The following is a 14,961-nucleotide window of genomic DNA, read 5'->3' on the forward strand; positions in this document are numbered from 1 at the left end:
ACCTCAAGCTAATAACCAACTAAAATAAACACTAAACATTTAATTAACAATTATTTGGTTTGCTTCTTATAATACAGACTGCTGCTTGGGATGATTTATGAAGAAGGGAGAAGCAGAAGGGGGCCAAACAAATATATTACTCAAGGGAATGCCCTCCTTTGCTCTATCTAAATTATTTCCCTGAAGAAGAAAGTTACTCAAAATCATACCATAACCTATGCTGCCAGGAAGAGGAGACAAGCAAATGTTATCATGATGACCATGAGTGTTTCTCACTTATTTGGCACTATTTTAAAAAATTATAGGATGACCAGATATTTTTCTTTTTCACTTGTCTTTCTCTTCAGTTTATTAAAAGCCACATGGGGCCAGCCCCGTGGCCAAGTGGTTAAGTTCGCGCACTCTGCTTTGGCGACCCAGGGTTTTGCCAGTTCGAATCCTGGGGGCGGACACGGCACCACTGGTCAAGCCATGCTGAGGTGGCATCCCACATGCCACAACTAGAAGGACCCACAACCAGAAATACACAACTACGTACCGGGGGGCTTTGGGAGAAAAAGGAAAAATAAAATCTTTTAAAAATTTAAAAAATTAAAAAAAAAATAAAAGCCACAGTGTCCTACATAAGACCAAAGTCCACCAGAAAAAAAACCCTCTTAAGTCACTCTCTCATTCTCACTGTCACAGGGCTTACTTGAAACTTCGTAGATAGGTTTCAGAGTTCCTTGCACTTCATTGAAAAACCATAAACATTCATTAGCACAAACTCCTTTTAAAAATATTCACAAAAAGTCTTTCACAGAACGCTAAATTTAAGACATATCATTCTGATGACCATTCTTCTGAATCTTCTGATGATGACTATCCTTTGTGTCTGATCCCAATAGATAAAGTTATCAAGAAGTAAGGCATGCATTAGAGAAACACAAATTAAAACCACAGTAAGAGTACTATATAGCTATTAGAATAGCTAAAATAAAAAATACTCACAATCCTAAGTGCTAGTAAGGATGCAGAACAACTACAACTCAAACTTTGTGGGAATGCAAAATGGTACAGCCACGCTGGAAAAGACTTTGGCAGTTTCTTATAAAGTTAAACATACACTTACCATAAGACCCAGCAATTCCCTTCCTGGGTATTTGTCCTAGAGAAATGAAAATTTATGTTCACACAAAACCTATACATGAGTATTTACAGCCGCTCTATTTAGAATCACCAAAAACTGGAAATAACCCAAATGGCCTTCAACAGGTGAAGAGAAAAACAAAATGTGGTATAGCCCAAATAACACAATACTACTAAGCAATAAAAAGGAATGGACTGTTGATATATTAACAACTTGGATGAATCTATCTCAAAGGCATTATGCTGAGTGAAAGAAGTCAGTAGCAAAAGATTAAATATTATATGATTCCATTTATACATTTATAGGATATTCTCAAAAACATAAAACTAAAATGAGGGAGAAGAGATCACAATTCCTAGGAGTTAGATATGGGGGGATAGTACAAAGGAGTTTTTTAGGGCGTGATGGAACTGTTCTGTACCTGATTGTGGTAGCAGTTATATGAATCTATACATGTGTTAAAATGCTGATACCTGTACACTAAAAAGTCAGCTTTACTGGATGCTAATTGAAAAAAAGAACTAAGACCAAAAACTTGCACAAAGTAGGCATGAATAAATATATGTTTAAACAATAAAATGGAATAGGGGTGGAATGCCTATTCAATAAACCTTGGAAGTCTGTGTGAATTATTTCGTTTTAAGAGTTTTATTGCAGTGCTCACTTCGGCAGCACTTATACTAAAATTGGAACAATATAGAGAAGATTAGCATGGCCCCTGAGCAAGGATGACACGCAAATTCGTGAAGTGTTCCTTATTTTTTTATAATTAGTTTTTGGGTGGCAACCATGATGTAATCTACACAGAATTTGAAATATATTACGATGTACACCTGAAAGTTATATAATGTTATAATCCAATGTTACTGCAATAAAAAATAATAAATAAATAAATAATGCTACTAAATAGGATGGGGAGGAAACCTAAAGGGCTCATAAACTAAAGAGGTATACAGTCTAGTTAAACGGGTAAAATAAAGATACAAAATTACAATGACCATAAACCCACTTTTTATATTTATATAATACTGTCAGAGTGCCCTGTCAGACACAGCAGAGTAAGCTCAACCAGCATTTTTCTGTTTTTTTCTTTTTGCAAAGCAAATATGGTAACTTCCATTAAAAGAGACAGTAATGAGAGAATAAAAAAAAGAGTTTTATTGTAAAAGTATCACCACCACCATATTCTATGGCTTAGAAAGCACCTTTACATTTACTTCATTTAAGTGTATCAAATTACGTTTTCCACTATTTTAAAGATGCTGATGGCTGTTGGTGATTACAATCTAAGGGATGGAGGTAAAAATACCTTTTCAGAAAGAATTTCTCACTACCCAGGGAGCCTGTGGTTGTGTGCCTCTCAATGGAGGTCAGCCTGAGGTCCTTGCTCAAAAGAATAACTCCAGCCTCTATAATTGTATGAGAGACTAATCGTTCACCATAAATTTCCCTACCATTCAGTTATGCCTTGTTGCTTTAAGCAACACTTCAACGACTCCTCAAAATTCTTCCTTCATTCCTTGACATTACTTCTACTTAAGAGCACAATAAAACAACTGTTGAGGTAATCTACTGTCATTTATTTTCACATATGTGATAGGGCCTAGAACATTAACAATAAAAGTAGCATTAGAACTATCATAACCTTTTCATTTCACTAGGAGAGACTACCAGTTGTATTGTGATGTGATTTTAACATATCTAGAATGGCCACATTTTGGGATGCTGCTACTGTTCTTCTACTAGATATACCACTTATAAATGGCATATCTCGCTTATTTTTCTGCTCCCATAGTTCACCAATTTCTCCAGCTGCAAACACTTAGCCCCCAGGAGTAAATTCTTTTTAGAAACCAACTTACTACTAACCAGTTGGATTCAAAGAGATTCCAAGCCTCTGCCATGAGGTTTGTCTCATTCTGCCATCACTCCTTTTTTCCAGCTTTATTGAGACATAATTGACATAAAACACTGTGCAAGTGTAAAGTGTACAACATGTTGATTTAATACACTTATATTTTACAAAATGATTACCACCTGCCTTCACTCTTGATTCCAGTTAACTCAGCTCCTTCCTGCTATGTTCCCTATGTACAAGGCCTCACCTTTCACTCTGGTTCTAGCCAGTGTTTCCCCGACTCCCTCTGTGTTGGTAAGCTGGTCAGGACACAGGAGACTAGACATTTTGTCAAAGTGTGATCTGAGAAATATCTGCATCAGAAACATTGAGATGCTTGTTAAACATGCACATTCTTGAGCCCTATCAAATTAAGTGGAGGGAAGAGGAGCTGGTGATTTGCACTACATTTTAACATGCTCTCCCAATAATTCTTATGCATAGTAAAGTATAGAACTATTGCTGCGGGCACTATTGAGCACAGTTGAATGAATGAATGAATTCTTCAGTTCTTTAGTGGGTATTCCAGTTCCACTTCTGAGCCCTAACTTGAAATGGGAGCCCTGCCACCTGTTTTCATACCATGTTCCATCTGCCTGGCTAAATTTCCTCTCCTCAACTCCTAGCCACATCCAAGCACTTGGCCTACCTCAGCTAACATGTAAGCCTCTGTAGCTTTGTGCTTCCTTATCTGGCTGATCTTGATAAAAGTGTCCCCAGTACAACAGACAGTGATAATGAAATTACTCAAACCAAAGGCAATGTTTAGCAGAATCCTGATCTTTCTATCACATAGGAATTTGAGTAGGGCTGGTCCAGAGAACTTCAGTTTGGCTCACTCTCTATGTGGATAAATCTTTCTTTTTTAACCTCTTATTATGGATACTTTTATATAAACAGAAAAGTATGGAATAGTATAAAATGAATTCCCAACACTCACTTTCAACCTTCCAAATCCCAAAGCAAATCCCAAATATTATCTCATTTTGCCCATTTTTATCTATGTGAATATATCTTAAATTTAGTCTCCTTATTAAAGTTAGGAACTATCCCAATGTCTTTACCCACCAAATACTCATTTTCCCATACCTACTGCAATGGTGACCTTCCCTTTAACTAGTTGCCCTGAATATGCCTGACACCAGCCATATTTTACTTTTCTTTTTTCTCTTTATTTCTCCTATCCTACTCCATGCAAACCTTATTCATTCTATCTCCAGAATATTCCTTGAATGTCTTTTCTTCTTTCTGTATCTACTCCCCTAGCTCAAGCCCACATGACTTCTTGCCTAGACTATTATATACCCTTTATGTGGCTTCCTTTCCTCTGTCTCTTCCTCCCTCCCCAGTCCAATCCACTCTAAGTCAAACCACTAAAGTGGTCTTTAATCTTCTTTGTTGTTACTGCCCCCAGTGAGAATCAGATTCAGATGTAAATTATAGACCTTTCAGTACCATAAGTACTCAGGTGTTTAGACTTTGAATGGGGGCCATGGATCTGAGATTAAAAACCTCTGCACTATCAGCAACAAACAGAAAATTATATTTTAAAAACAGCATCTAAAAACACGAAATAGGGGCCAGCCCCATGGCCAAGCGGTTAGGTTCACATGCTCTGCTTTGGCAGCCCAGGGTTTCACCAGTTTGGATCCTGGGCACGGACCTAGCAGCTCTCAAGCCATGCTGAGGTAGTCCCACACAGCAGAGCAGAAGGACCTATAACTAGAATATACAACTACACACTGGGGGATAAGAAGAAGAAGAAAAACAAAGCAGACTGGCAAGAGATGTTAGCTCAGGTGCCAATCTTTAAAAGAATAAAAATAAATAAAATAAATAAATTATGGAAAGGAAATTATGGAACGAACCCTATGGTGTTAGACTAGAATTAGAGATATCAGTGTGAACTCATGGTGAATTCATTAAATAAATACGTACATAAAATTAAAATAGCAATATAAATGTGCTTATGTATATATATATATATGTATACATTAACATGTATGTTATATATACACGTATATAATATATACATGTTATATATAACATATACATGTAAACATATGTTTACACATACATATATTCCCTACCTCTGTCCAGTGAGAGAATCTGGGAGCAGTGACATCCCAATAGTGATGAGCACACCCAACACCCAGATCTTGACTTTTAAATATCATTCTCTACTAAAAGAAACCAGGGCTCCTTGGAGAAATCACTGATTCCAGGGCTGGGGCAAAAAAGTACAAGATGAGACTAGAATATCTTCTTATACCAGAAAATAAGAAAATTCTCAAAGAAGGATGGGAATACATCAAAAAAACAAAGGAAGCACCTTGAAAGCACTCTCATTAGCCAAACAGGGAATGATACAAGCATCAAAATAAACAATGATAGTAATGAATTATAACCCATCAAATTAAACAGAATTCATAAGCCCATTCTGTTATAAATAGATTGAAAACCTGATGAACAGGATAGCTACATGGTTTCAAAGTACCTTCTCATAAAATACTTATTACAAAGAAAAAAACATTAATTTTAAAGGAAGAAAGTGGCAGATGCCACTTTAATCAAGTAAAGTTACAAGACAAATAAAAGTCATGTGTCACATGACAGGAGGCAATAAGTACACACAGCATCACTTCCATGGTATTTCTGGCAAAAATACATAACCTAGATCTAATCATGAGGAAACATCATTGGATAAACTCAAATTGAGGAACCATTCTACAAAATAACTTGCCTATAATCTTTATAAGTGCCATAGTCATAAAAGTCAAAGAAAGACTACAGAATTGTTCCAGATTGAAGAAAACTAGAGACATGACAACTAAATTCAATGCATGACTTTGGATTGGATCTTTTTGTTATAAAGAATATTACTGGAACAACTGGCAAAATTTGAATGGGACCTAAGTGTTAGATCTGTGATTGTATTGTATGTTAATTTCTGAATTTTGATGGTTGTATTACAGTTATGTAGAACGTCCTTGTTTGTAGAAAATACACACTAAAGTATTTGGTAATGATGTGACAACTTACTCTCAAATGATTAAGGAAAAAATGTCATTTGTGTTGTACTTGAAGCTTTTCTGTAATTCTGAGATTGATTCAAAAGAATCAATCTCAAAAGAAATTCACAACAAAACATTAAGAGAATGAGAAAAAACTGCACTGGTAGTTACTATACACTAAAAATAAAGACAGTGATATTATATGTGTGCGTGTGTGTGTGTGTGTTAAATACACACACACACATCCCAATTAGAGTAACTATCTTCTCTTCATAAAGTATTAGTTTTTCATGGCTGCTGTAACAAATTACACATACTGGGTGGCTTAAAACAACATAATTTTATTATTTTATAGTTCTGTAGTTCATACATCCGAAATGGGTCTCACTGAGCCAAAATTAAGATGTCAGTGGGGCTATGTTCTGTTCTGGAAGCTAGAGCTTGTCCTTTACAGCTTCTAGAGGCTGCCCACATTCCTTGGCTCATGGCTCTTCTCCCTCATCTTCAAAGCCAGAAACAGTGGATTGAGTTGTCATATGGCATCACTCTGACCTCCTCTTCAGCCTCCCTCTTACACATTTACGGTCCCTTATGTTTACACTGGGTCCAACCCAGATAATCCAGGATAATCTTCCTACCTTAAAGTCAGCTGATTAACAACCTTAATTCCATCTGTTACCTTAATTACCCTTTGCCATGGAATTTAACATATTCACAGATTTTTGGGATTAGATTGGACATCTTAGGAGGGATGGGCATTATTCTGCCTACCTCAAACAGTTTCCTTCATTCTGAGATTATATCCTTTCTACTTTTGTGGCATTAAAGTTCTCTTTCTTTCTTTCATAAAACAATAGTGCTAATAGTGTGATTCTTTTTTAAGTATTGGTATATAGGGAAAAAAAACTTGCTAACCCTTTGAATCCTGGGTAGGTAGTATAAAATCTTGTGACTTTTTTTTACTGATCACTTAAATGAAAAAGTCTAAAAACCAAAAAAAAATTCTAGTGATGAAAGATTTGTATATTTCAGAATCTACGGAAGAAAACAATAAAAGTCAGACAATCCAATAGAAAAAATGACGGAAGCTTGAATAGACAATTCACAAAAGAGGATATCTAAACAGCCAATAAACCTACAAATGTGCTTGATTACAGTAGTCATTAAGGAAACGCACATTAAAACAGTGAGATAGTACCATTCACCCACTAGTATAGCTAAAATGCAAAAGGCAGACAATATCAAGTGAATGTTAGAAGAATGTGCAGCAACTGGAACTCTCATATGCTCCTACAGGAAGTGTAAAACGGAAAACAAGTTTCATAGTAACTACTAAAGCTAAACATTTTCATACCCTATGACCCAGCAATTCCACTCTTAGGTATATACCCAACAGAAACATACACTCATTTTCAAGAAAATACATGTACATGACTATTCATAACAGCACAATTCACAGTAGCCAAAAACTGGAAATAAACCAAACGTCCATCAACAATAGAATGGCTAAAAAATTGAAGGATATTCACACAGTGGAATACTGCCCAGCAATGAGAATGAACATACTACACCTAACAAGAACCTGAAAGAATCTTCTTACAAACAATGTGGGACAAAAGACGCAGAAGCTAACGAATATATTCTAGAGTGGTTCCATTTATATACGGTTAAATACCAATAAAGGTAAAACTAATCTATAGATATTAGATAATGGTTACACAGAAGTGATCAATAAGTAAAAATTCAATAAGATCTATACTTATGATTTGTACACTTTTTGTATATTTATCTTCAATAAAAAGCTTACGCAGACATAGACATATGCAAAGTACACTGGAATATTATTCTTAAATACAAACTGGATTCAGTCCAAACTCCCAGCCTCCCAATCTATCTTTTCTTTCGTCTGCTATTAACTTTATTTTCAAGTCATACCTATCTACTCACCCTGTGCCTGCCCATCTCCTCATCTTCCGGCCTTTATGCAAACTAATCCCTCTTCCTGGAACTGCCCACCTCAGAAACAAGACTGTCAAAATCTATCTATTCTACAAGATCCAATATGAAGCTTTCTTCTTCCACAAAGCTTCCAAAGATCTCTCCAGTTAAAACTAATTTCCCCTGCCTTAACTTCTACAGCATTCTGTGCCTCTAATTTGGCATTTACCAAAGTGTGCCTTAAGAGATATTTATAAACGCCTATCTTCTCAGTGGATTGTGAAGTTCTAGAGAAGAGAGAAGTTTTACTTTGTATCTTCATCTCCTCCTGCCCCCATAAGCACCTCCCTCCACATGTAACACAAAGTTCTGCACTCAGTTTACATTCACATTTTTATCAAATCATGTTGCACGTCAACTATCCTGGCCTCATTTTCAGTTGTCAACCCACTGATTTTGTCGAGTACTATTTAACAGGAAAATGCAGTGCTCCAGCACAATTTAGGAACATGCAGTCCTAAATTTCCAATGAAAATCTTGGATACATATAGGAGTTTAATGGTGTAAATTATTAATACATTACACGCGATAACTTAGTTTTAAATGAACTGAGAGAAAAAAATAGAGAGAGACGCTTTTTAAATAGATATGACTAACAATAGCTCATTTTCCAGTTAAAAAAATGAGCTCAGGGGCCAGCCCTGTGGCCGAGTGGTTGGGTTTACATGCTCCACTTCGGTGGCCCAGGGTTTCGCCAGTTCAGATCCTGGGCACAGACATGGCACCATGCTGAGGCAGCATCCCATATAGCACAACTGGAAGGACCTGCAGCCCTGCAGCTAGAATATACAACTATGTACTGGGGGGCTTTGGGGAGAAGAAAAAGGAAAAAGAAAGGATGGCAACAGATGTTAGCTCAGGGCCAGTCTTAAAAAAAAAAAGAGAGAAAATGTGAGGTATCTGTTCAAGCCACCACTGGCCAGTAAACTAGCTACATTGTAGTCCATGATCAAGTTCAGGTCTTAATCTGGGGTACTTTCTTTATGCATATATACACTCAATATACTAAATTTTAATTTTTTTGATTAGAAACAATACATATTCACTGTAGAAAATCTAGAAAACATTAAAGAATGCAAAGAAAAGAAAAATCACCTAAGTAATGCTTTTTTGTGTGTGTTTACTAGTACATTTTCAGATGTCATTAAATATTTTGACATATTACCCATAATCCAACAATTCACAAATAACCACATTGACAGTTAGTGTAGTACTTCCTCAGTACAAGGATTTATGCATCTGTGCTGCAAAAACACTATCCACATGCTACAATTCCTAGATGTCTGTTTCCATGACTTTTCAGCAAAAGCCAGAAGAGTCCCTCAGAAGCTGAAAATATCAGCACCCTATCTTTCCAGCCTTAAGTTTAGTGCAGAAAGGGATTTAAGAGCTCCACATCTACTACCAAGGGAGTTGTTAGGACATTATGTCTGATCTCCATTCAAATACTGTTACAGTTCAAACTCTGTTACAAATGCCATTGGAGTGATATCAACCTTATCCTTTTCAAGGACAGAAGAATACTGTTGCAGTATTGATGAATTTATCAGGGCATCGCTATGAATAAAGTTAAGAGTCTGATTATTTCTTTATGACTTTTTTTCCCCTACATAACATGATGTAAAGATATCTGCTGTATTAAACTGTGATTCTGGAAGTATCCAACCAACAGGTGTTGGTTATAACCAAAATGAGAAACCGCATCAGGATGGTGCCAACAATGGAGAGCAGAAAGCAAGCACAATAGTTGTCATCATAAGCATTTTATCATCCTTCTATGAATTAAGTGGACTAGATTATTAGAGATTATTGTTACCGTAGATTACTGTGCAAGTTACTCCCTCCTCCACTCCTTCTATGGGCAGAGTGTACTTTCCTGCCCCTTGACTTTGGGCTTGACCATATGACTTGCTCTGACTAATGGAATATTAGCAAGTGTGGTACAACCAATGATTGAAAGGCACTTGAACAACTGGGTTTGCTCTCTCGTGCCTTGCTGTAGCTATGAGAAGAGCTGTGCCTGGGAAGTCATTGCCTCTTTAGTCCGAGTCCCGGAATAACATGTAGAACTGTCCCGAGAGAGCAGCAAAGTCCAGAGTTATCTAACTAAGCCCAGTCTAAATCATCTGATACTAAGCAAATCCACATATTCATGGCAATAAATATCTATGATCGTACATCATGACATTTTGTGGTTCTTTATTACTCAGCAATAGCTAACTGATACAATGATACTGTGATAACTATAAAATCTTACTCCATTTCCTCAGTAATTCAAACGATCAGAAAATCTATATGTAAGTCTGGACAGTAACTCTTCCACTCCAGCCACCACCTGACTAACAAAGAAATATGCTATCATATTCCATTATTTCTCTGCTCTTCAAGGATGAAATATAGCATAAGCGAGGGTCTTGAGTCAGACTACCTGGGTTTGATCTCAGGCTCCTTGCCACCAGGGTGATTTTGCATAAGTTACTTAACCTCTCTGGAATCAGTTCCCTCATGTGAAAATGGAATAACAACAGTACTGAATCTATTTCACAGGATTATTGGGAGGATTAAATGAAATAATATATGCAAATAATTTAGAACAGCATATAGTAAACACTAAACAAATAAATGATAGCTGTTAGCTGTTATTCATGGCTGACTATATTTTAAAAAACAAACAAAAATTTTAAAAAATCAACTCTCCTACTTTACTGTGCTTATCCTGTTATTGACACAGTCAGGTCAGGTCATGTCATACACCTGGGAATGGGAAGGCAAGTACACCCTGAAGGGAGAGCCAAATCTCAGGAAGGACCAAGGCCTCAGCATGAAATTCCAACTCAAAAGGTTCATCTTAGGAAGGCAGGAATTCTCTCTCAGCTCTGTGGCTTTTGCTCCCTTGCTCCCCACCCCGACTCTCGTCACATATGAAGGCAATCCAGGAACTATGATGGTAATGCCTCAGAGAACGTAAATCACATTTTTAGTTCAACATTACTCTCATATCTATTCCACTGTTATTATCTCTGAGTCTTCTGTAAAATGTTCTAGCTATGTTTCAGTCAGGCTTTGGGAAACTAAATGGAATTATCCAGAGATTCCCCAAGTACAAGGTGAATCTTGTGGAATACTAGTTGAAACAATAAGATCCCACGAACCTTTCCCATAGAGATTTTTTCCCCCTCCATCACCAATTTTAGGATGCTGGGATTGGTCTAAGGAAAGAAGCAGTTTTCTTTATAGTGACCAAGTTGTTAAATATTAGTAAAAATTTTCTATTTCATCCTCAATGAATTCTTATTATACATATTAGAAAGCACTTCCATGCTGTATTAAAATGCCGTGAGAAAGCACACGGGATTTTAAAATATTTTAATACCACAAAGATTCTTCTTCTTTCTTCATTCTCATTCTTTCTTTTTTTATCGTAATGCCACAAACGTATCTACACATGATCAAGATCTTACATAGTGTCCCATCTCCCTTTAGCAAGGGAAAACATTCTTATTTGATTCTTTTCTTTTAAGATTTAAACAATATACAAATAATAAAGAGTAACATGAGGTCTCTTTTGAAACTTCACTTTCTAATTTAGCAATAAAAAATTTCTGACAATCATTCAAAGTACAAGAATTTTTATTCCACATCTAATAATTCACTTCCAATATCTATTATATACATCTATTACAAACGTGAATCAAGAAAATTAGCAAAAAGAATTATCACTAATTTGTAATTTTATACCCCAATATCCATATAAGAATATCCAGAGGGGCCCGGTGGCGCAGCGGTTAAGTGCGCACGTTCTGCTTCAGCGGCCTGGGGTTCCCTGGTTCGTATCTCGGGTGCGGACATGGCACCACTTGGCACGCCATGCTGTGGTAGGCGTTCCACATATAAAGTAGAGGAAGATGGGCATGGATGTTAGCTCAGGACCAGCCTTCCTCAGCAAAAAGAGAAGGATTGACAGCAGTTAGCTCAGGACTAACCTTCCTCAAAAAAAACAAAAACAAAGACTATCCAGAAAAGAACCTGAACACTAATTTAAATTGAGAACAGGTAAGATCTACATAGAAACTCTGACAACTTAAATTAAGAACCAGTTTCAAATGTTCATCCAACCAGCTAGTAATCAACTTCACTGATTTAAAGAAAGGCTCATCACAGTGAAAAATCTGAGTATTTATTTTAAAATATAATTTCTCGCTTTTAGAAACACACACTTCTCAAGCAAATAAGAAAAGTTACTGAATCATATTAATTCACCCAGTATTATCTCTACAGTGACATTAAGGCAAGTCATGCAGGAGATCATGTTAGTTCCTTAACAAGTTAACCTCAAAAAAGAGATGCCTCCAAAGCATTCACTATTATTATCTACAAATCTGGCTGATCCCATTTGTATTTTTAGCCCGAACATCCAACTAGAACAACATCTATAGAAGCCAGTCTCAAAAGGGCATGGCCTCCAGCAACTTCCCCCTCTTTGTTTATGTATGCCACTCTTTTTGTCTACAAGTAGAGATTATTCCCCCTCCCTCTGACTCTGGGCTGGCCTTGACTATCTTCGAGAAAAGCAACATTCTCAGACTTCCGAATTTACGGCTTAAGAGAACTGGCTGATTGGCTTCTATTTCCTGTCTCCTGGAATGCTCCTTCTTAGAACCCAGGCACCATGCTTTAAACAAATCCAAAGACCATGTGGAGAAAGAGGCCCACATAAAGTAGGACTTGAAGGCCTTTAGCACTAGCTGAACTCTCAGCCAGTGGCCAGCCATGTAAGTGGGGCCATTTTGAACATTCTAGCCATACTGGCACCCCAGCCAATACCAAGTGAAAGTGAAAACCCATCAGTCAACCAGAGATTTGAGAGAAATACTAAGTTGTTTTTTAAGCTACTAAGTTTTGGGGTTGTTTGTTACATAGAAAGTTACCTTTTATACTGTTTCACTTATCCATTAACTGGATAAAAAACCATTTTACATGCCCTAAAATTATTTCATCCAAGTTTCAAATGTTTCCCCAGTTCTGATCCTGAGACTATCTTGTGTATTTTTTAAAATAAACCTTAAATTCATCCCTCAACTTGTCTTTCCATCCCCCATATAAATATATCTTTATAAAATGGTGCCTACAGTCCCTCAATCATTTTCATTTCTCTTCTCAGGTCCTCTTCTGGTTCCCATGTATCTTTTCTGAATTATAACTTTGCTGACCAAGGAAGTATTAGGAAAGGTCCTTGAGGACCTCCTAAAACTGAATGAGATTTTAGCATATAGGTTAGTTAATGTAACTACTGCTTTAATATCATTTGCTTCTAGTACATTCCGCTTAAATTATTTTGACAAGTAACCAAGGGTAAACTTTAAGTCTAGACTATGTTTGAATTATGTTCAACTCTGAATTAGTAGTCTCATTAATAAGATTTTACTGTAAAATTCCTAATCAAAGCACTACATTAGTGTGGTAATGAGAAAAATTCATGAAGGAGAAATATCCATTTTATGTTGGCATTTTAAACAAATTTTACATTTTCTTAAACTGGAAATCAGGGCATCCGTACAAAAATTGCCATTCACAATTCACAAGTGAGGGAAGAGGTAAGGCCAAAACAGAGACAAATACTATACAAAAATTTCAATTTGATTAAAAGGATAGCCCTTCCATGTGTACTGTGCATTAATCACTTGGTGCAAGCACAAATGAAATACCTTCCTATCTCAAAATTGACTCTGAGGAAACAGACATGTTATAGCAGGGTAAATGGGACCAAAGGCAAGTTGTGACTTACTCAGATTCATAATAAGACTGTTTCTGAGCTGAGAAAGAATACCAAATCTCTAACTCTCCATTCTCTGCTTCAATTATTAAGGCATCATTCTCGGTGACCCTCTTCCAGTTGGCCTTTTCTCAAACAGCAGCCACAATAACAGGCAAGGTCAAAAACGAAAGCAACTAAAATTAAAGAAAAAATTGGCTTCTCCCTATGGAAGCTGACTCAACATTTAACAATGTGTGGTGCCCTAAAAGCTGCAAACTACTACATGGGCACCTCCATGTCCACTTTAACTCGATCAGGAGACCATTATCAAAACATAGCTCACTGGGACAAAGCAAAGATCAAGTAGTTGAGAATGTTCTTAGGCTGAGGTCTAATGGGGAGTAAAGAAGATGATCTCATAATGTCACTTTATGATCTGTAAATCACACATTATTCCATAAATCTGACAAAAGTGCCAAGATTAGGATTGAGTCAGCCTTTAAATAGGAAAACAAAAATAAGCAGCTGCCACTTTTCTGACTTAAATTTAGAAGCTGGTTGTAGATATAAAGCACCTTCTTACTTCTAAAGTCCAAAAAATTTTCAAAGTTCTCTTCTTAATACTTTAGAATTTAAACATTGCGCAAAAGTTCAAGAAGCTTCTTCAGGCCTAATGGAATTTTGTTTATGATGCACTCCAAATTTGGTTAGGGGTTTCTTTTTCTTTTTCTTTTTTTTGAGGAAGATTAGCCCTGAGCTAACATCTCCTGCCAATCCTCCTCTTTTTGCTGAGGAAGACTGGTGCTGAGCTAACATCTGTGCCCACCTTCCTCTACTTTATATGTGGGACGCCTGCCACAGCATGGCTTGACAAGGGGTGCATACGTAGGTCCACACCTGGGATCCAAACTGGCGAACCCTGGGCCACCAAAGTGGAACGTGCAAAATTAATCATTGCGCCACCGGGCGGGCCCCATGGTTAGATGTTTCTGAAAGCACTAATACAAAATAAAGTTTTAGTAAAAAAAGTATTCTTGTAAATGGGGCAGTTTAAAGCCTAAATTCAATTAGGTTAGTGTCCATATTTATTTATATTTGTTTTGGTATTTCAGGAAAAGACACAAAATAGCAACTATCTAACAAAGAAATAAGATTTAGACTGAAAACT

The 14,961-nt window shown here is 36.7% G+C and overlaps 1 protein-coding gene and 1 non-coding gene across 12 annotated transcripts in view; one reads left to right on the forward strand and one right to left on the reverse strand.

Moving 5' to 3' along the window:
- The window catches only part of BTRC (beta-transducin repeat containing E3 ubiquitin protein ligase), a 167,035-nt gene that overhangs the window by 150,217 nt on the left and 1,857 nt on the right, over positions 1-14,961 (reverse strand). The window contains exon 1 of one of the 11 annotated variants that reach the window (XM_070608789.1): positions 13,824-14,331. The exons of 9 other annotated variants lie outside the window; for them this stretch is intronic. The gene's annotated coding sequence lies outside the window, so the exon portion shown is untranslated. Of the gene's footprint in view, positions 1-13,823; positions 14,332-14,961 lie in introns of those variants that run through there. One more of the 11 variants, XM_070608824.1, reaches the window with a different exon arrangement.
- On the forward strand, positions 1,786-1,892 carry LOC139078296 (U6 spliceosomal RNA). The gene has a single exon (XR_011531224.1). It is a non-coding gene; the product is annotated as a U6 spliceosomal RNA (small nuclear RNA).

The sequence above is a fragment of the Equus przewalskii genome, chromosome 1 (genome assembly GCF_037783145.1).
Source record: "Equus przewalskii isolate Varuska chromosome 1, EquPr2, whole genome shotgun sequence".
In the NCBI taxonomy this organism is placed as follows: domain Eukaryota; kingdom Metazoa; phylum Chordata; class Mammalia; order Perissodactyla; family Equidae; genus Equus; species Equus przewalskii.